The sequence below is a fragment of the Ornithodoros turicata genome, chromosome 1 (assembly GCF_037126465.1).
Source record: "Ornithodoros turicata isolate Travis chromosome 1, ASM3712646v1, whole genome shotgun sequence".
Taxonomy (NCBI): Eukaryota; Metazoa; Arthropoda; class Arachnida; order Ixodida; family Argasidae; genus Ornithodoros; species Ornithodoros turicata.
In genome coordinates this window covers 63,441,889-63,464,880 of record NC_088201.1, presented here as the reverse complement: position 1 = coordinate 63,464,880, position 22,992 = coordinate 63,441,889, and the positions used below count along the sequence as shown (strand labels likewise).

Below are 22,992 nucleotides of genomic sequence, written 5' to 3'. Positions count from 1 at the left end.
ATCCGATACTGAAATTAATTCCATTCGTATACGATAGAACGAAAGAACAACTGAGTTTCAGCTTTCTTCCCGTTCAGTATTTTAAGTTAGTGCAGCGCGAAATTTCCTCAATCACCGTCTCTATACGCGACGACACGGGTCGCAAGCTACCGCTACAAAATCGCGGTAGATCGACGCTGACGCTGCACTTTAAGCATGTACACTAAAGCGGTACCAATCTACGGATTTAAACAACGAGATTTGGCCGAGGCAGACCAACAATTAGGGACGACACAGACAAGTAAGCCTCAAACGCCCAGAAATTAACGAATGGAAACAACTCAGGGAAAAGAGGTGCTGACGCCAGGAATCGAACCTGGGTCTTCTGATTTCCGGTCAGATATGCTAACCTGTGTCGTCCCTAATTGTTGGTCTGCCTCGGCCAAATCTCGTTGTTTACGTCGTTTACAATCGCCCTGCCTCGTGTCTGAATGAGAGAGTGAGTGAGAAAGATGTAAGAGAGATGGGAATAGCGTGGTTGGTTGTCCGTCCCCCCCCCGTACTTGAGGCACTCAATGGCTCAAGGAAAACGGCGTGCTGGTGTGGTTAGCATATCTGACCGGAAATCAGAAGACCCAGGTTCGATTCCTGGCGTCAGCACCTCTTTTCCCTGAGTTGTTTCCATTCCTACGGATTTGGCGTTCCGACGGTATACAGGTCGCACCTGTACCAGAGGGGAGGCAATTTCTTTTCTCAGCTCGGGCGTTTCGCTATTCCACTCTTTAAACGCGTATCGCCCTACTTAAAAAAGACGGCTGTTGCGGCCGCTAAGTGCGTGGCCAAAAATCTGTCTGAGGGAGACTCTTTCCGAAATGCGCTTAAAAGATCGGCGAAAGATACAGGCCACGAAATTCTCCGAGACCTCGGAGGGGCCGGGCGAAGAAAGAGGAGAAAACCGGACGTCTTCGACAGCATAAATCACGCCGGTTGCGCGGCCACAATTTAGTTGCGAGATGGACACGATTAACGTCGTACATCCCGACACTCCTCTGTTGGATAAATCGGAAACACAGTTATTTTCCGTGCCGGGAACGCAGTGGCATATACTGAAGGGGGAATATGAGGTATTCTACCCGGTCGCTGACATATCCTCCGTCAGAAAGTTCCAGCTTTCGAATTTGGGGCATCACTATCTCGATTTGAACTCCGCGTACATAGTGACGAAAGTCCGCATCGTACGTGACGATGGTTCGCTACCGGAAACACACGCTGGCGATCGGACGACCTACGATGAGGTCTACCCCGTCAACGCGTTCGCCAGCTCGCTTTTCAAGAACGTAGCCGTCTTCTTGAATCAGACCATGATTACGAATAATGATTTGTATAGCTATAGAAGCTACCTGGATATTTTGCTTCACGCCAGCACCACGGAGCAAAATACCGTGCATAAAGCGGGTCTGTACACGCAAGAAGAAGCGCGTCAATCGGAAAACAACATTCGCGCTCGTGGACCGACGGAACAATACAACCTCACACGTGGCGGCAAGACCATCGACCTGGTTTCGAAGATCAACTCGGACATTTTCCTGCAGCCTAAGCTACTCATATCGGGAGTGGAAATTAGGCTTGTTTTTTATCAAGGCTCCGACGAATTCCGCATTATGAAGACCGATCAGGAGCAGCACACGCATAAAGTGGAAATCATGAGTGCCACCTTGTATATAAAGAAAATCACCGTGTCTCCCAGCCTATTCCTCGGGCACGAAACGGAATTGCAGCAACGCAATTATCTCTACACACTGGCCGGAAGTGAATCGCGTATTCGTTCGCTACCAGTTGGCAACCTGGATGCATGCCTGGAAGATTTATTTCCAGAGAAGATACCGTCTAAGGTGGTGGTCACATTCGTGCCCACCCTACCCTACCATTTGTGAACTGCGACATTGAGTCGGCGACGCTCACCGTGAACGGGACGCAGCGAATAGACACGTTCGACTTCAACAATAACCTGAACCACCGAAGCTACTTCAACCTCTTGGAGCAGCTGTGTGAGATGCACGTCTCCTACGAATACGACCACTACGTTGGAAACAAGTTCCTACTGTACTATGACCTTGATCCCGATCAATCCTCCGTCCACCTGTCACCGATCAGGCGTGGAAACGTTCGTCTGCAACTCAAGTTCCGACGTGCCTTGGCCGAACCCACGACCGTATTGATACTGTCCGAGAGTGTAAGAATCATGTCCATCGATAAGAACAGGAACGTCACACTGGATTAGCGATGTTCGAGCAAGATATCGAGAGACTCCTGAAGTACAATGATTACACTTGGCACTCTTCCGTGGTGTATACGCTCGAGACGACCGCCTGCCCGCGCTGGATAGACCGGGTATAATCGTAGTGAACACCGATCGGCGACAGCAAGCCGGGGAGCACTGGATTCTGTACGCGAAAATGAAGGATGACCTTATCTACTTTGATTCCTTCGGATTGCCGCCCATCGAACCCGAGCTGAAACGCCTCGCCGTCGACGAATATAATGTCTGTATTCAAAGCCTGTATTCTCCAATGTGTGGTGTGTACTGTTGTATCGTGGCGACATTGTTGGCGAAAGAGAAATCACTGGAGAGCATTGTATCCCTATTTTCCGATAATCTCGCCGCTAATGACCTAAAATCAATAAAGATGCTAGAAAAGTTGTTTGTCGCTTAAAAAAGTGTGGTGTCCTTTATTCTCTATAACTCCCCACAAACTATACTTGCTTAGTCGATGAATACGCACTATAGCTCCCTATCATATCATTCTATCAATATGGCTTCCCATCATATCAGCCTATCTTCCTAATCCATCACAACAACGCAACATTTTTTTCTCTTAAAATCAGAAATGCATGTATTTTTATTTTACTGCTGATTACATATGGGACGCGGACTTTCGCTGGTCTCGCGGTCACTTCTTCTTCGCGTGAGTAAAGATGTCGGGCGATGCGACTCTTTTGCCATCCCTGAATCTCTCCTTCTTCTCTTTTCAGATATGGTAATTCTCGCATTTCTTGCAAATCTTCATCTGTGAGTCGCTTAAAACGACTGGGTAGGTACACCTTTACGCGTTTATCGTTGTCCATCAGGAGTTCCACGTACACGGCCTCCCCGTACATAGTGTCCACTTTGCGTAAGTCCAACACGTCGAGCTTTTCGTTGTTCGGAACAATGCTCATTTTCTGAATGTCCCCATCACCGGGTTTCTTTAGTTTATTCAGCTTCTCGAAAATAGATGACATATCTCTCAGTGCAAGTTTCTACGCACGCCAAATGAACTGAAAATGAGGACAACTATTACCTAACTTTCCTCATCTTGAAGACAATAGTGAAACATACCTTTCTCGTTGTGCGCTTCACCCGGAGTCGACCGACGGCAGTAGCTTCACGGACCTCAAATGAGTTGTATATATCGCAACTTTTATATAAAGCACCCCTGGAGGAGCGCAAGGGTGGTGCGATTTTGTTTACACAATCACGCAGGAACAGCCCATGATATATGATGCGCGCGCGCGCGCGAAGGACATTTGGAACTTCTTGGAAACTGCATAAGCGAACCCTTTGTTTTTGGTTACAGAAAGCTTGTTTCGGCATGTGGAAATGAGAGGGCTATAACAGGCAGTCCACTTTGACGTGGGCTCGTAGAGATTTTTTTCTTCAGATAGACTTGCCTTATCAGTCAGTTGCAGAACAGTTTACTTTTTTAATACGCGTGGCCTCGCGGCGTGACTGCTGAAGCTAGATGACTTCATTTCTCGGAAAACATGATTTACGATCTTCAAACTGCGAGCTCTGATATAAAACAGATGGCCCAACTTGTTGAGACATGCAGCGCGGCGGCCGAGGCTCCATGACCTCATTTCTTGACAAACGTGATTTACGAGCTCCAAAGCATGGCAGTACGTGAGCTTTGATATAAAACAGATGGCCCCACGTGTTGGGATGGCCGATGAAGCTCCGTAACCTCATTTCTCCTCCGTGACCTCGTTTCTCGGAACACATGATTTACGACCACCAAAGCATGGGAATTCACACGAGCTTTGATATAAAACAGATGGCCCCAACGTGTTCTGACACGCAGCATGGCCGATGAAGCTCCGTGACCTCATTTCTCGGAACACGTGATTTACGACCACCAAAGCATGGGAGTACACAAGCTTTGATATAAAACAGATGGCCCCAACGTGTTCTGACATGCAGCATGGCTGCTGGTTTATAAGCCACGAGAGCGCCTCAGGGGGGAACGGTCTGCTTCAACTCGCTTCAAAAGTAAGTTATTCGCCTCACTTGTTGCACATTTCTTACGGCTCCTTTTACTTTCAGTGCCTAGGTGTGTATATACTGCTTTTTTGACCCTCACGATATCGAGAATGAATCGATAGACGATTCTCGGGACGGCGCACCTCCTACACTGTGTGCTTGTTGCGGAATGAGACCTGCCGCGCGAACCGTGCTTGATTTAGATTTCATGTACTGAAAGACGACGATGTTGTTTGGACCTTTTCGGGAGTTTGTTGCTTTTTTTAGTGTTGTAACTCGTGAATGACGAGGAAGAAAAAACTAATTTTGGAATTTTGGAACGTCTGGTTCGAGTCCTTTTCCCTACTCATCGAATGTCCTGTGTCACTCTGATCGAAACGAAATCCGGTTAGTAGCTATCCATCTGACCATAACATATTGGTGCCGAAACCCGGGACGGTAATTCCGGACGATCGAGGAGGATGGATCGCTTGAAAGCGAAAAGGACTGTACTGCGTGGGAGGACCACTCGAATCATCAACGAAAGCAAAGCTCATCTTTCATCTGAGACCGCCAGCGCTGAGGAGCTCACCGTTCTACTAGATCGCCTTACCATTTGCAGTAACGACTTGAAGGACGTTGACACCCAGTTGGAGACGCTCATTCCAATCGAAGATCTTCAACAGGAGCATGACAGCTGCTTTGGATACCAAGAGGAAGTAAGCACAGTAATCTCAAAATTGAACTACAAACTCTGACAAGTTAGAGCTCCCAAGCAAGCGATGGCCGACGGTTGGCAAAAGGTCGGATGACAGTTGGTCAACGACTCTTTCGGCCATCCAACGTTGGCGCAGCGTTGCATAGTGATAGGCAGAGCGAGGACTTGAAAGCCGTCGGCCAGGGTACAGATCCGTATCAAGAAACGAGCTCGTTGGCCAAGCACTTGCACAAAGCTTTGATTAATCTCGCCTGGGCGAGAGGGAAACGTAGAATGGTCTAGCGCTCCATAAGTTTGACTTTCGATGGACCAAGGGAATTTCTCAAAACTAAAGCAGTAAGAAACAGCAGCATTACCTTTATGGCGAGTTAATACGACAAGCAATTCATCATTTCAGTGTCGTTTGTGTACGCGCCAAATTAAACTTAGACACGCCTCACCCTTCATTTTAACACTCACGCGAACAGGTCTCTCGAATTTGCGGCAGCTCGCGAGACAGGTTATGCATAGTATCTGTTTTTCCCCAGGAAACGTTGTGGGAAATACGAGCAACAAACAAATAATGGTATGACAATGAAAAAATGGCTAGGAAGCAAGCGAGCTGGTGAAGATGATGCATAATGTAAAAACCCCGAGACTAGGGAACACGAAGTGTCAGACACAACACGAAGTCTCAAACACAGCTGAAAATTTTACGTCACAAAACAAGAAATATATACAAACAGAAGGGAAAGGAACACCAGTTGGGAACAAAATAGAAGGTCATTTCGGGGGAACGAGCAGTCTGTTCAAGGCCGGACCGAGGATTACGGAAGGTTTGCTGACACAGTTCCCACAAGAAGTTATGAAAAGGGTCTCTCTCAAAAGTCTTCTGTGAGGGTCCACTTCGGATGTCTTTACAATTGTTTCATCCCATAGAGGGAAGCAGTCTGAGCATTCTTCCAAATGTTTTGCAATTTCAGAGTTTGAGGCATTATTTTTTACTTTTAAAGAATGCTCTCTCAAACAATCATTTAAGCAACGTTTTGTCTGGCCAATATAACAGAAACCACAAGCTAAGGGGATCTGGTAAACAACGTTTGAAGAACAGGGGACAATTTTATTCCGGTGATTCTTGCAAAAAACTTCAGGTTTGGCGAAAGGCGTGAGGCGGTCAAGACGGAAGTTGTTCTTGAAAACGATGTTGATTTGAAACTTCTTCGCAACGGCTAACAAGTTGTTGTTTAACAAAACATTTAAAGCACCAAGTAACATGTGATGGGGGTAACGAGCATCATTCAAACGGAGAAGCTGACTTTCCACAGAGGGAATGATATGATGACAACAAGATTTTTTTACGGCATTTGATAGGATACCTGTGATCAAACCCCGTTTTACAGTTTTAGAATGACAACTTGAAGCAGGCCTCAAACTCTGATATTGCAAAACATTTGGAAGAATGCTCAGATTGCTTCCCTCTATGGGATGAAACAATTGTAAAGGCATCCGAAGTGGACCCTCACAGAAGACTTTTGAGAGAGACCCTTTTCATAACTTCTTGTGGGAACTGTGTCAGCAAACCTTCCGTAATCCTCGGTCCGGCCTTGAACAGACTGCTCGTTCCCCCGAAATGACCTTCTATTTTGTTCCCAACTGGTGTTCCTTTCCCTTCTGTTTGTATATATTTCTTGTTTTGTGAAGTAAAATTTTCAGCTGTGTTTGAGACTTCGTGTTGTGTCTGTACCTTCGTGTTCCCTAGTCTCGGGGTTTTTACATTATGCAAATAATGGTATATCGTTACCTTACGCCGCGAGACAATTGAGTCTGAAAATGAGGGACGCCGCAGGAATGCTTTGTTCTGTATCTTGGCACAAGCTTGGCACAACGTAGGCTGGCCAATGCTTGGCAAATCATTGGCCAAGGTACAGATACGTATCAAGAAACAAGCTTGTTGGCCGATGATGTACCAATAAAGGCCAGGTAGGCCAGCCTAACTATAGCCTAGCTTGGCCCAACCTTTGTTTGTTGCTTGGGCTCCGGCTTTGCAGACCATGACATCGCAAACTGAGAGGAACACTCAGTCCTTGAGGGAGTCAACGAGATCTGGAATTAAGTTACCAAAGCTCCAGCTCCAAAAGTTCAATGGCGAGCCCACGCTGTGGCCAAGCTTCTGGGAGCAATACTTAAGCAGCATAGATGAAAACGCTACCCTTTCCAAGATCGAGAACTTCCAGTACCTGAGATCTCTTCTCGTTGGACGGGCGTCTGCTCCGATTGAGGGACTCCACGCCACGGAAGCTTGCTATGATGATGCGTTGGAGTTGCTGAAAAAACGTTTTGGTGATAGACAGAAGATAGAACACGAGTATTTCTCCCGTCTGCGTCAACTTTCCCATATTCGCTCTTCGCACGATACTGGTGGACTGAGGAAGATGTATGATCAGACTCTGTCTAGTATGCGGGGATTAAAATCTCTCGGAATAACTGCTGGAAGTTACGCAGCGATGATGAACGACATTCTCCTGAACGCGTTGTCACAGGACATGGTTTTGGACTACCATCGTAGGAAACAGCAACAACCAGCACAGCTCGAAAACTCCGAAAAGCAGAGGATCTCCTCGATTTTCTCCAGAACGAAGTTGAAAGGAGAGAAAAGGCGGGAATATCTAGCCAGGATGGAGGAGTTGTGAAATGAAGAGGGAGTCAGATAAGCCGTCCCAGTGGGCTAGTACTCCAAACGGGTTCTGAGCCGGCCAAGTGCATCTTTTGCGGCTCTTCGGCGCATACGACTGAACGATGCTCTTCTGATATGAATCTGAGTGCCCAAAAAGAGAAGCTCAAATCTCAGCGAAATGTGTCCGATGCACCTGGGTGGGACATATGACGAACCAGTGTGTGAGATGTGTCAAATGCGATAAATGCAAAGGTAGACACGTAACCTCCATGTGTGACCCGGAGTATAACCCAGCCCAGTCAACTAGCCCTAAAACGCAAACCCGCAGCGCAGTGATCGCCACGTCCTCAGCCACTTCACGTTCCACGGTTTTGCTACAGACTTTCCGGGCTTGGGTGGTCGCCGACAAGAAGTCCGCATACATTCGAGGATTATTTGACAGCGGTAGTCAAAGTACCTTTGTGCGAGAGGATCTTGTTTGCAGCTTGAACTTGCCCGTCCTGAGAGAGGAGGAACTCTCAATAAGCACATTTTCCAGTGATATGGGGAGGAAACCAGAGAGGCGACGAATAGTTGAGCTCCAGGTACGAAGCCAGTATGCCGAGGAGGCAATAACTATGGAAGCAATCGAAATGCCAGTTCTGTGTCATGATCTTCCATCAGCTTCAGCAGATGACCGTCACTTGATTCTACTTGGAGCTACTTACTACTACTAGGAGAACATGTTGCTGATATCGTATCGTTCCCAGGCATACCGCAAGTGAAGGGAATTTCGGTCCTTGTTGGGTCGGATCGAATGTGGAAATTGCTGAAAGGAGAGATCCAACGTTACGGGTCAAACGATGAAATCGTTGCCATCAACTCCAAACTAGGATGGACGTTTCAGGGTCCGACTACCGAACGTTCGCTGATCGCAAGGCAGGCCTGCAACTATGTATCTGTGCTTCGTGTGAGTACACTTTCTGAGGACCTGCGCTGTGACCAGCTTTTAGAACGATTTTGCAGCCTGGAAGGAGTTGGAATCGTCCACGAAGATGAATCTCCGTCGGCCGAAGGTCATGCCGTTCTCGAGGAGTTCGAGAAAACACTAAAGATGAGGGATGGCAGGTAAGAGGTTCAGCTTCCGTGGAAACGGACAGATTCGCTGTTGAACGAAAACTTCGAGATAGCTCCCAGTAAACCAGAAATATCCCAAGTACGTCCCACAAAGGTCGCACACGTCGCATATGTCCGCCACGTCTATGCGACGTTACTTGTACGTCCACAATGGGACTTCGAAAAGTGTCTTACTTTCTATATCCCTGGGACATCTGATAGATGTAAAAAGAAAGGCGCAAGCGCGCTTTATTTTTCGGAGACATTTAGGACACGTGACCTTTAGTGGCGTGACGGTGCAAACGGTGAAAAACTGTAGGTTTACTGCTTTATCTACCAAGTAATCACATTATAGACGGTAGCTTGAGTTAAAAACACGATATTTGCAGGGATGGGGTGTAAGGAACGCTCGCAGCTATGCGCTGACGTCGTTTGCAGACTCTCAAGTTAACGGCAAAGACGTTGTCACCGTTGCAAACGTGATACGCCATGATACACTTGATGAACGTACTCCAACAATTTATATTTCAGTATATGCTCGCTTTGGTATCTTTTGAAATCCCCGTACGCGGCGGAGGGACCAAAAAGGTAGCCTGCGTCTCATATCAGTCATATGGTGACAGGCGAAAGCTCCTTTACTATCGCGCGGTCTGCATTGGTCTTGAATTATGGCCGAAAGTTGACCCCTCCCCAAGTGGGGTGTGCTGCCAAAAGTAGATGCCCTTTTGTTTAATTAGTGTGTGCAGCATTCATTTGCTATAGCAATCAATCACTATCAATTTCAAATTGATTCAACACAAGAATAGCATACATTTTAAAATATCCCAGGAACATCCAAACATCCAAAATAGATGTCTATGCGACGGTTCTGGGATGTGAAAACAGTAGGAATCTGGCAGTCGCATGGATGTACTTTCTACGTAAACGGGCTCTCTGTGAAGCTCCCATGGATATCCGAACATCCAATTTGCGATATCGCCAGGATGTACCTGGGACGTATATGGTTTCCTGGGCTAAAACTAGGCTGAAGAAACTTGTGTTCCGACTGAACAGGGACAGACATTTGATCGAAGAGTACGACGAAGTTATACGTGGATATCTTCTCAGTGGATACGCAGAAGAAGTTCCTGTATCCAACCAAGAACAGAACACTCAGGTTTTCTACATGCCACACAGAGAAGTTTTCCGCGAGGCATCTACAACAACCAAGTTGCGTGTAGTGTTCGACGCGTCGTCGCATGGTCCTGGAAGTACTTCTTTAAATGACCATCTGGAAACTGGACCAAAGCTTCAAGCGGACATGCAGGATATTCTAATCAGGTTTAGGATGCATCAGATCGCTATGATAGCGGATATCGAGAAAGCTTTCCTCCACATCATGGTCCACGAGAGAGATCGTGATGCGCTACGATATCTTTGGTACCGCGACGTGCCCTTTCGTGAGATGACGTCTAACGAGCTCTGCGTTCTCAGGATGAGTCTGGTTCCCTTCGGAACGACCGCGAGTCCTTTCCTCCTGGCTGCAACGCTGCATCACCACTTTCATCACATCACTGACGATCTAAGGGACACCGCAAGCGACTTGTTATCCTCATTTTACGTGGACGACTTGGTAACAGGAGCTGATAACGTTGAACAAGCCACGAGGATGCATCGTCAGGCTTTGGCAGTCATTGAACAGGCTGGTATGCGCCTCAGGAAATGGGCATCGAATGAACCCCGGTTAAAGTCTGTGTTCAAAAAGGGTGAGACTGACGAGTCGATACATCAGAAGGTACTTGGAGTTCCTTGGAATACTGAAACTGACAGCTTGATGCCTAATTTAGAAGCCGTGAAAACGTTTGTGGCAACTTCACCAGTAACCAAAAGGAACATACTCCAAGGCACCGCGAGACTGTTTGACCCTTTGGGATTCCTCAATCCATTTACGTTCAGGGCCCGATCTACGTTTCAAGACCTATGGAAGAAAAAGGTTGATGGGACGAAGATATCCCATGTGATGCTCAGCAGAAGTGGATCGAATGGTGTAATGAACTATCTACATTATCAGCACTAGAGATTCCACGTTGCGTCGTTCCAGCGAATGCATCTGCGTTTCAAATGCATATATTTTGTTATGCCAGTCCTCTTGGTTACGGGGCAGTGGCTTACCTGAGAACCGCAAACACAAAGGGCGAGATTTCAACGCATTTATTACTCTCAAAAACTCGTCTAGCACCTATCAAGCAGCTCTCTCTTCCAAGACTAGAGCTTATGGGAATGCTTATCGGAGCGAGAATGTTCACTTACCTGCAAAGAACACTGTATAAATTCCAGTTCGACTATTTTATGTGGACCGACTCCATGATCGCATTGTGGTGGATATGACGCCGGCCAACCGAATGGAAAGTGTTCGTCAGCAATCGAGTAAAAGAAATCCAACGTCTCACCGAAATATCGCATTGGGCGCACTGCCCTGGGACCGAAAACCCAGCCGACCACTTGACAAGAGGCTACTACTACTACTACTGCTACTACTACTGCGCTAAAACTGATTAGCAGTCAATGCTGGTGGCATGGGCCTAAGTGGCTAGCCGGAGACTGCGGGTGCTGGCCGAACGATTTCGTCGAACAGGATCCACGAACGAATGAGGAACGGCTACAATGTCAGACATTACTGCAAGTGGCGTTGCAACAAGGGTTCTTGATTTCCAATGAAGGGTTCTTGAATTCCTTGAAGGGTTCTTGGGTTCCAATTCTTGATTTGGATGCGTTCAGCAAGTATTCCCGTGTTTTGCGAACGACTGCCTGGATTCTTCGATTCATTACAAATTGTCGGCATCATGAAGAACGGCTCACGGGTCCCTTGTCTGCAGACGAACTACTTCATGCGGAAACGTACTGGGTACGTACTTCGCAGGCCGCAACATACCCCGATGAAGTTTATTCACTGAGGGAGAAGCTGGAATTTCCCAAGAACTCGAAGATCGCAAATTTGCAGCCGTTTCTGGATGCAACTGGAGTTCTCCGGCTTAAGGGTCGGCTTCACTATGCGGATGAAGTAGAACAAGTCAAGCATCCCATCATCATTTCGAAGGAGCACCGCCTGGCACACCTTATAGCGTCTGCTTCACACCATCGCACACTACACGGAGGACTCCAGGACACCATGAACGACCTTAGGGAGAAATGGTGGATTCCCCAAGCTAGACAATTTGTGAAGACTATGGTCTTCCGCTGCCCAAAGTGCAAACGGTTCCGACTTCAGCCAGCGAGAGCACCTCCTGCTTTGTTACCTGCAGAGCGACTAACCCCCATTCTTCCGTTTGAAGTGAAAGGAGTAGACTTTGTCAGCCCAGTTTTTGTAAAAACCGATGACGGATCAAAGAGGTCTTATATCTCATTGTTTACTTGTGCCGCTACCAGGGCGGTACATTTCGAACTAATCAGCAACCTCGGAGCCAACGCATTTCTTCTTGCATTCAGGAGATTCGTGTCCCGTCGTGGAATACCCTCGGTAATGTACTCAGATAACGCCTTAACATTTAAGAGGGCCGCGAAAGATATCCAGAAGTTAGGGAGTCTAATACGGCAAGACGGCGTGCAGAATTATATGACCACAACTATGATCAGCTGGAGGTTCATGCCGGAAAGAGCACCGTGGTGGGGCGGGTTTTGGAAGAGACTCGTTCGGACCCTTAAACATGCTCTACGACGAGTTATCGGAAAGCAGTCGTTGACGATCGAAGAAATGGAAACGGTGCTAGCCGAAGCCGAAGCAGCAGTAAACTCACGGCCCATCACGTACTTGCATTCCTCACCCAACGAGCCTACTGCTCTGACACCAGCGCACCTCCTAGTTGGAAAACGCTTGATTGCCTTGCCATCTTCGAAACGACCAGACCGAACCAGATCAACTACAGAAGTGCTTTCGCGAAGGTGGGTGCACCAGCAAAAGATAGCTGACCACTTTTGGAAACGTTTGCACAAGGACTATCTGTGGGAGTTGCGATCGGCCCATGTATCACGTACCACGCCTTCGCATTCCATGAAAGAAGGCGATCTTGTACTCGTTCATGAAGAACGAACACCGAGGCAAGTCTGGAAAACAGCACGGATTGTGAAGTTTCATCGAGGAAGAGATGGAGAGAACAGGTCATGTTCCATCAAGCTGCCATCAGGTAACATCACAAGACGACCTGTACAGCAGCTGTACCCATTCGAGGATCATCTCCAATGTGCTAGTGACGCCCATTCCGAGGGGGAGGATGTTGCGGAATGAGACCTGCCGCGCGAACCGTGCTTGATTTAGATTTCATGTACTGAAAGACGACGATGTTGTTTGGACCTTTTCGGGAGTTTGTTGCGTTTTTTTAGTGTGTTTAGTGAGTTAACTAGTGAACGACGAGGAAGAAAAAAACTAATTTTTGAATTTTGGAACGTCTGGTTCGAGTCCTTTTCTCTACCTCATCGAATGTCCTGTGTCACTCTGAGACGAAACGAAATCTGGTTAGTAGCTATCCATCTGACCATAACATGCTCATGTGATGAGATCGCACCCCGACGTGGATATATCCTTCCTGCCCTTTTTCCAGACTGGGAGTGCATTTAGAGGTGTCGTTAAAAGGTACGTGCTATTGGCATCTGTTCACGATCAGGGAGTATAGAGGATTTGCGACAATATTTAATGCGTCACTATCACGATATGGTCGCTATATTGAGAGCACAACGAGTACCCTTTAGGTTTTGAATTTGTTCTGATGTTTTAATGATAAAGGAAATTCGTGGGGAGATAATCGCGCACATCGCCCACTTTATGGCGTTTGCTCGCGAAGTCCACAGTCACGGAGCCATCGCGAATACCCTAATGGACGTGATTCAAGAGTCCACGGACGCCTAGAAAATTATCAGCGGGAAGGGAGCGGGTTTGTGTCCACCGACGTCCAAAACGTTCAAATATGTATTTCCGCGGTGAAAACGAAAAAATTCGGATGCAATGGGGCGCTTCCCGATCATTTGGCTACCGGCACGTAAGGAGGGTGAGTGTTTTAAATACAACACGCTCGCCCTCCTGCATCCACAGAGTTGGAATACATGGTAAAAAAAAATATGAAAATTACGCCGCGGAGTACTGGTGGCCTAGTCGCTTCCCCGTTTCCTACTCTGACCTGGACTTCGAATTCGAATGCAATGCCTGGAAATCGAAGACAAAAACATGATATCCGTGTACGTATACGAGTACGTCGATCAGGGAGTGCACGTGCCGCGACCCCCAAAATTCGAGTATGAAAAGAAAATTCACTTATTGGCTATAGACCAGCATTTTTTTGGAATCAAGTCCCTCGAGCGGTTACTGATTAGGAAAGACAAGCGTTTCGTATGCGAGCGTTGCACGCGCTCTTTCCTGAAGGAAGAGAGCATGGCGAAACATCGTCGCCTGTGCGCGGACGTAAACGAAATCATATTGGAATTTTGCGAACCGGGCAAAAACTTTGTAGAATTTACTAAAATACAGTACAAGCAGCAGTACAACTACGTCGTCGCGTTGGGCACGGAGAGCGTACTCGCGCCCAGTGGTGTTGGCATGCAGCGTCACGTCACCTCTAGCTTCTGTGCCGTGCTCGTGCGCACTCACGACTCGAAGGTGATGCGTATCAGGACGCACCACAGTGAAGATTCCGCGAGGCAGTGCGTGAAAGCTTTGATGGAAATGCGGGACGAGATGATCACCCTGAACGCCTGCCCCGCCGAAATCGTGCTGAATGATGAGCAACGAGCACGGCACCGAGTTGCCACCCATTGTGCGTACTGTAGCCGGGAGTTCGCGCACCCCGTGTCCGGCACCACGACCATTCCAAGCGTTGTACTGCCGGCGAGACAAATTACATCGCGACGCTGTGCAACCCCTGTAACGTGGCGTGCACGACGCGGGAAAAACTGCTGATCATGGTGCACAATCTGGCGTACGATTTGGCCGGATTGCTGCGGGATTTTCACCTTCTCGGGTGGAAGCGAGCTCCCTTCATCGTGGCCAGTTCCATGGAAAAAATCCGATCGTTCGAAATTGGCACCTTCCTATTCAGAGATACCATGCAGTACCTAAATTCGTCGCTGGGAGAGCTCGTGGAAACCGTCAAATCCATGGGGGGCGCAGAGGCGTTCCAATGCCTGAAGCAGGTATTTGGAGACGACTACGAAATTTTGCTTCGTAAAGGTGTATTCCCATACAGCCACGTTAGCTCGTTCGCGGTCTACGACGAATTGGCTCTGCCGGCAAAATCCGCCTTCCGAAACGATCTGACGGGGGAGGATATAAGCGACGAAGACTATCAGTACGCGCTGCACGTATTTGAACATTTTGGATGCTCAAATCTGAGGGATTATAACGCATTGTACCTGAAAACGGATGCCCTGTTACATGCTGATGTAATGCAGCACATCCGGCGCCTGTGCTACGACGCGCGCGGATTGGAATTGCTTCATTGCGTTTCTCTGGCATCCTATTCGTGGAAATGCGCTCTAAATTACACGCAGGCAAAATTGGAACTGATCATCGACGAGGACATGTACCGAACCATTGAATCGGGTGTTAGAGGCGAGCTCTATCAGGCGAGCAGGCGTCATTTACGGGCTAACAACCCGCTGTGCAGTGGCTACGATCCCAATAAAGAGGAGGTGTACCCCCCCATATCGTACATAGATTGCAACAATCTTTACGGATTCAGTATGATAAATCACCTCCCCATCGGCGATTTCGAATGGGTCGAGGATTTTAGCTCCGTAGATTTTAGGCGTCACCCCACGGATTCGGACGGGGGATACGTGTACGTGTGCGACTTGGAGTATCCAAAATCTATCCACGCGCTGACGCGGTACTTCCCCCTGGCTCCCGAGAAGGCGGTCGTCCCGAAGGAATGGCTCTCACCATTCCAGCGAGGGCTCCTCGAAGAGTTAAAGGAGCATGGAAATGATCGGAATAAAATATGACGGGAGAAGTAGAAATTATGATTCTGAGCCCTGTGATACATATTCGCACAAAAAGTTTCAGCGTAGCGCGCAATCCTGGAGCGCGAGGGAGCTTTGAATCTCGCGGCAGAAATGCCCCCTCACTCGGCTGTCAGCCGCTGACGTCATGTGACCGCGCCGTCTTTTTCTTTATTTTTTGCGATTTCTCCGGCGCGCGCTGGCAAGCCGACCGGGAAGGAAGCGTTGTTGCTCATCGGACGCCGTGCGAAGGACAGGTGATGAATTGAACACTCTTTAGGCGACACGTCTGCTCTTCTCGACGAAACGTTTTATGGAGTTGGAGGCTAAGTTCCTCGAGCTTCTATTTCGCCACACGAATGTACCGGAGGCTGGTAAGTGATGCTGCTAAGTGTGAACGAACATTCGGATTGAAATATAGTGCTTCTTCTTGTTTACAAATGCATAGTCATGAAGACGCGGCGCAGTGACCAGTGTTTTCACTTGAAGATGTTGCCGACCATCATGACTTCTCCGTGTTGTGGTCAACACTATGGGCTCTGAACCGCATGGACACTGGCATCTCTGAGGCGAAAGAGCGGACCGATGAACGCATAGCTGTGTAACATTGCGCTTACCATATCTTAGTGATACCAGGAGCGTAACGTCTCCACAAACACTACAACATGAATACCAAAATAAAGTTAGTAAAGTTCATCTGCTAGCGATCTGTGGGAAACCCCAAAATACATGGTCAAATAATCATTTTCTTTTTTGAATGGTCATACGCAGAATACAACACTGGCACATGAAATAAATCTCCAACTGACAGGAACGTATTTAGTCGTATCACATAAATATATGCTGCACACACAGGCACAATACTGTTCACTAATGAACGACACCTCAGCACAATCGGAACAGAAATCACAACCGCGTACGATCCACCTCAACCCGGGCCGTCACTGCAACACAGAGGCATGGCTACACCTTTTACACAGCCCGCAGTCTTGTTTTATGCAAAACTTACGAGACAAATCATGTAAGAACGCAAGTGAATGTCAAACGCAAATAAATAGCAACAGCGTCTCAGTCGGTAAGTTGCCACGATTCCTGAGCTAGCAGACGATTCTGGCGGGGAGCGGACGCTTCCGGCAGCCAATGAAGTGCTCGGACGCCTGACGTCACCACACGCCAGACTCGGCTTGGGGGAGACTGTCGCCGCGGAGCGCATTCTTCCAAACTAATTTTCTCAGGAAATTCGTGCTTTTCGAAGGAAATATTTTCCGTAACAGTTTATGAAGGTAGTATGTTCATATCAAGCGGTGAAAAAATATATGTTCCAAATGATTTCCATGCTCCTTTAATGTATCAGCCGGCGAACAGCAAAAAGCTGCTGCTCACGTGCAAGGACAAGGTCGAGTACGTTGTTCATTACGCGCTGCTCGCGCTCTATTGTAGACTGGGCATGAGGGTGACAAAAATGTCCCTACATGGAGGACAATGTTGCCAGAGGCGTCGCCTCGAGCACGACGTTCGAGAAAAATTTCTATAAAACCTCAAATAATGCAGTCTTTGGGCGTACGTTGCTAAATGCCTTTACGTTGCTAATTGCCTTCGATGAGGAGACGGCGAGTCGCCTCGGGAGTCGGGCGGAATGTGTACGAATGGAAATTTTGTCCCCCGATTGTGTCATGTACGAAATGCGCAAAAGAAAAGTGCGATGCGATTTCCTCCTGCAGATTGGCTTCACGATTTTAGAACAGAGTAAGTTAACCATGTACTCGTTCTACTATTAAACCCTGCTGAGTAAGCTCACTTGTCCGGTGATTACCTGCTACTTTGACACGGACTCTCTGATCCTCGGCCTATTCCGTAAGGACTACGAAGATCAGTTACGACTTACGAGCGATCGCCGACGACCATTTAGACTTGTCTTCCTTTGATCGGGATCATCCACTGTACAGCGAGAGGAATCGCGGTAGGCTTGGCGCGTTCAAAAGTGAAACGGGTAGCATACCCAACGAGGAAGTAATATGCTTGAAAGCCAAAATGTATTCCATCAAATTAGCCGGGGGAAAACAGATAGCGAGAGCTAAAGGGGTCAAAAAGAACATTGTGCGCAAACACCTCCTCCATGACATGTACCGCGATACCCTATTCAAACACGCTAGCGTATCGCACGAACAGGTGTCAATAGTGGGAAAGAAACAGTTCATGTACACCATCAGAAATGTGAAAAGAAGTCTGATGGCGTACGACGACAAACAATACCTCTACAATGACGTGGACTCCGACCCGTACGGAAGCTGCGAATATGGTAAGTTCGAGTGGATGACGTAGATAGCGGGATTTCACCCGGCGTTCTTTCCCCCCGCACAGATAATGCAGTGGATGAGAAGGAGTAGCATCATTTGGACTGCGTCACTGGAAGGATGTGGTACCTCGTTCTCTTCTCGCTCGTCTCGTGCGCGCTGGCGCTGGACGCCAGCAACCGTACGGCGAACATCAAGCTGGAGAAGGATAAGCACACGTACGCGCATGAATGCCCAGGCGACATCTTGGCCATCAGGGAGTGGCACGTGGTACCTATGCGGTCCGGCATTAGCCTGGACAGGAACGCTACTGGATCGCTGCGTACGTGCCTTCACTCACTGGACGTGAGCGACAGCTACGAGGATATCCAGTGCACGTGGAAGTGCCAACTCACGGAGGACGAAATTTTTCTCAGTCGCTGTTCCGGAGACGTCTACATGATCCGTCATTTAACGCGGAACCACGCCCAGCATCAAAGGAATCAACCTTTCCAAGACTGCCATGCTTTTCCTCAAACATGTACTCAATAAACGTTGAAATGTATTTTTTTCCCTGTCTGTCTGAGATAAAGCCGCAGCGGGGTCGCTGCCGAGCGCGCCATCTGGCAGGTGCTAACGAAGGCTATGTTCAGCGGGCTTAGTCAGCCAATCAGTGGGCTTAAAACAGGCCAATCGGTAGGCTTAAATTGGGGACGGCCAATCAGAGGGCTTAGAAAGTCTGGAAAATGTGGAGAGTGATCAGTAGGCTTCGAATGGACCAATCAGCGGAGCCAGTTAATTAGCATAAAGGGGCGGAGCTGTGCTCAGCGATACGCATGCACCAATCAGCGTGAAGTGGGCAGAGCCAAGTAATTAGCATAAAGGGGCGGAGCTACAGTCAACCAATCAATGATCAGTAGGCTTAGCACGGGCCATTCAGCGTGAACTGGGCGGAGCCAAGCCAACTAATTAGCATAAAGGAGCGGAGCTACGGTCAGCCAATCAAAGATCAGTAGGCTTAGCATGGGCCAATCAACGTGAAGTGGGCGGAGCTAATGGTGACCAGTCAGATGGCTTTGGATTTGGCTTGTGTTGGATTAGAACTGGATTGTGTTGGATTAGAACTGGATTATGGCTTAGAATTGGATTGGAATTGGATTAGAGAAAACTCTTGGCTATAGGACATATAATTATACTTCTAGTGCGACAGGTGTGAGCAGGCAGTTGTGCCTGTGATGTGTGATTCAAATGTGTGCTCAAATCGCTGGAAACATAAAATAAAAGAAAATAGCAAAAGAATAGACTGAGAGCAATATATATATGATTAATGTATTCCATTTAATGAAAGAGTTTCTCTATATATCTCGAAATTCGGAAGCATGTACAACAACAACAATAAATGATACAGAAGTTATGATGACATGGGATGTTTACCCCTGGTAGCCAAAGGACCCAACCCTACTTCACAGAGGTTGATATGAGAGGAAACACAAAGTTCGTAGAAAAGTTCCACATAGCTATGATAATCTATACTATTTTGTGAAGTAAAATAAATTTGAAAATCACCGTGTATCGAGTACATAATGCTGAATTCGAGAAGCCGTAATGGGTAACACGCGTTGGACACCGGTACACAGGCAACGACGTAAATAATATTTGGTGACTCGTTGGAAGTGCTGACTGTTTCAACGGAACATCTAACGGAATGTTTATTCGCACGTGAATCGATCAGCACAAGGTACAAATCGTAAGAGAATGGGTTGTTTATTTACAACTAAGTTATTAAAAGTTTAAGTAGACGGTCTATGTTGCAGCGGAAGCTTTTTTGCGCTCGTCAGGAGCTAAAATGAAGACATTCCCCGTACTCACGTACTGCAAAAACTATAGCTTATTTGCAAATAAACCCATTCTCTTGCTCTTTGTACTTCTACAAAGATCGTCTATCGTCTGTGTGTCATTTAGCATTCCTGCTGGCGTTCGTAAGATGTGCATATGTGTAGATAGTGCTCTAACAAAAACAAACAAAAATACAAATAAACACTGCAAAACAGTTTTTATGCTTTCTTCATAAGTCACAAGAAGCCACAGAGTTTTTCTTTTTGCACAGTATAAAGAGCTGCTAAAATATTCCGAATTTATTTGCAAAGCAGGATACAACAAAATATTGCACTTCTCATAATAACTGTAAGAAGCCCTGGTACACTGGTGAACTGAATAAATAATCTAAAATATTGCACTGGGCTAATTCTCACACCTCAAACACAAACAATGTTTGTATAAGAGCTAAAAAATGTTTTTCGGTATTGTATTCACACAGTACCTGTGACACATGAAATGATGACACGTGAGGGAGAATGTGAGAGAAGTACACATAGCATAACCTTCTGGTCATTTCAGTAATGTATTGGTCATCCTTTTAACAACTATAGCCGCGCTTCAACCTTTGAATAAAGAAACAGATATTGTGACTTGACATCGAGAAGGAACGTTCCTTTGGCGTGTAATTGGGTAGTGTACTGCTCTCCAGTGGTGAATCACCCCAGGTCATAGTCATGATTTATTTGTTATTGTTGTTGTTCCTTTGCCATTGCAGATTGCATTGGGTTCAAGGGGAATGGCAACGTTACTCTCATAAACATAACAGACAGAGGTTGCTGCCTCTTGTAGTGAGCATTTATAAATTTTAAAATGACCAATGTCGTAAAATGCTACTTGATAGAAAACTGTTAACAACACTAGATAGGAAGTCACATAATATGTTATTGATTAAGGCTTCACTATTTGCACTGTCAGTATATCGTTCGTGTGGGTGGTCCTCTGGTTAGCTGACGCATGGTTGGATTAAAGCATTTTTCTTGAGCAAAGCTATATAGAGCGCAGCACGGAGATGCTTTGATGAAATCATGTTGAATGTCTTCAAGTTGCCTGTTGTCGAATTGAACAGCCAGAGCTTGGTTGATATTGCACAAGACTATTCCCTTTGCCGGTTTAATAATATTAGTCTTGGACATTTACCCCACCGTTGCTCCACATCCGTAGAGGAGAGTCCAAAACGACAACATTGTTGATGCCTATCCTGTGAGAAAAAATATAGATTAAAGCATCTCGAAGCAATCTAGGTTGCATCACATCAATTAGGAAAAACAATGGACAAGGACGAAGGTAGTCTTTGGAATATAAGAAAGCATAAAAGTGGTATGTGACTTTATGTTTAGGTCACGCAGGGACCACAAGAACTACTTACTTGTGTATCAACAATAACCCAGCAATAACGTGTGTACGCCTTCCTCACGCTCTGCATGTGCATGAATACCTGCGGCACAATAAAATTGTTACTTGTTAATCTGCCTCAATGCAGAGAACGTCAAGATACGCCGGCTTAGTGTTGTCCACAGTGACACTAACGTTTTCCGGTGGACTTTTGAGATTGCTGGTCTGAAGAATCAGGCTGATAAATATACTGTTGCCATTTTCACGCGATACGGCGCGCAGTAGATTACATGGGCTGCTTTGAGGACGGCTTCTTCCACAGCACACGCCTGTCTTCGCAGAAACGTATCCTGATCGGGTCGAATCGTTATCACATATGTGAGCGGAAATAGCACTTGAAGGATGCTCTCTGCCTCTTCTTTTCAGGTTTTATGTCAAGGCATGACCTCACGACTGAACGCGACCCAGCGAAATAACTACACATACGGATAAAACACAACAACTCCGCGATCACCTCTCCGCCGCCATTTTGAGAAATGCGAAGCGCCCTCTTTAGTCGCTGAAAGTTGCGGATATCGGAGGTTTCAAGGAGGCAACCCCTTTGGAACGTCAAACTTGTTCAGTATAAGGATAATTTAATAATTGGGTGTTTACGTCGCGAGACAACTGAGTCAGTATAAGGACATCAACTTAAAATATATCCTTTGACAGGAGGTGGCAAAGGTGTGTAAGGCGAAGGTTGACTTAATGAAACATCAAAATATTATTTGTGGCACATGGCAAATCGGAAATGTGTGAGGAGATAACGGTAACAAAAACGCACTCTGATATTTCTTTAGTGAGCATTGCTAGAAACAGTCATAAGCCAGCATTCTCTTTGTATCTCAAAATTTATTGTAAACACCTGATTTCTAGATGTTATTAGCACCGTACTACTACGTTACTATTTACCGTACTACTATGTTACTATTTATGTTACGAAACAATGCGTACAGCTGTTTACTACAATAAGCATTGCCACATCGCGTGCAACAAGCGGTGGTAAACGCTGGGCCGACGCTTCACCATGACAACCTCAACGTGGACATTTTGCTCCATGCGGTTGCATAGCTTCGATACCGTTCCGTTCACGCTGAGTTGGCGCTCCGTTGGCCCGATTCAGTTGGCAAACGTTGCTCCATGCGGTTGCCGCCTAAGAGAATTCCCAAAGCTGTTCCAAGTATTAAGCTGTGGAACTCACCGAATTTGTGTTGACTACACCCCGTTGAACAAATTCGTAGAAAGTGAGCTCCATCCTATGCCAGTCACAGACCGTGTCATCGCTCAAATAGGCGTCTCCAAGTACTTCTCAAAGTTGGATGCGAATTCTGGCTACTGGCAGTTTCAGCTAACCGAAGAGTCGCAATTACTTACGCCCTTCATTACTCCCTTTGGTCGCTTCAAGTTCACAAGGTAGCCGTTTGGGATATCATCAGCACCAGAGTTTTTTCAGAAGAAGATGGCTCATATCGTCTCGGGGTTAGATGGAGTCGTCTGCAACATGGATGACATCCTTGTCCACGCGAAGACAAGAGATGAGCCCGGTGACAGACTACGCAAGGTTATCGCTCGATTGCAAGAGTATGGGGTGAACTTGAACAAAGACAAGTGCGTCTTCAGTGTTCAACGAGTAAAGTTCTTGGGTCCTATCATCGACCAGGAAGGAATCCATCCAGATGACACAAAAGTGAAGGCCATTCAAGACATGAAGCCCCCCTCCCCCCCTACGTCTCTTACGGAACTAAAAAGTTTTCTTGGAATGGTGAACTACCTCGGAAAGTTT

At 46.9% G+C, this 22,992-nt stretch overlaps 1 long non-coding RNA gene across 1 annotated transcript; it reads right to left on the bottom strand.

Annotated features, from left to right (window-relative positions):
- Window positions 1-19,279: 19,279 nt before the first annotated feature.
- On the bottom strand, window positions 19,280-21,701 carry LOC135378317 (uncharacterized). Its single transcript, XR_010418325.1, has 3 exons — window positions 21,366-21,701; window positions 21,205-21,273; window positions 19,280-21,036 (listed from the first exon to the last, which is right to left on the bottom strand). It is a non-coding gene; the product is annotated as an uncharacterized LOC135378317 (long non-coding RNA).
- Window positions 21,702-22,992: the final 1,291 nt, after the last annotated feature.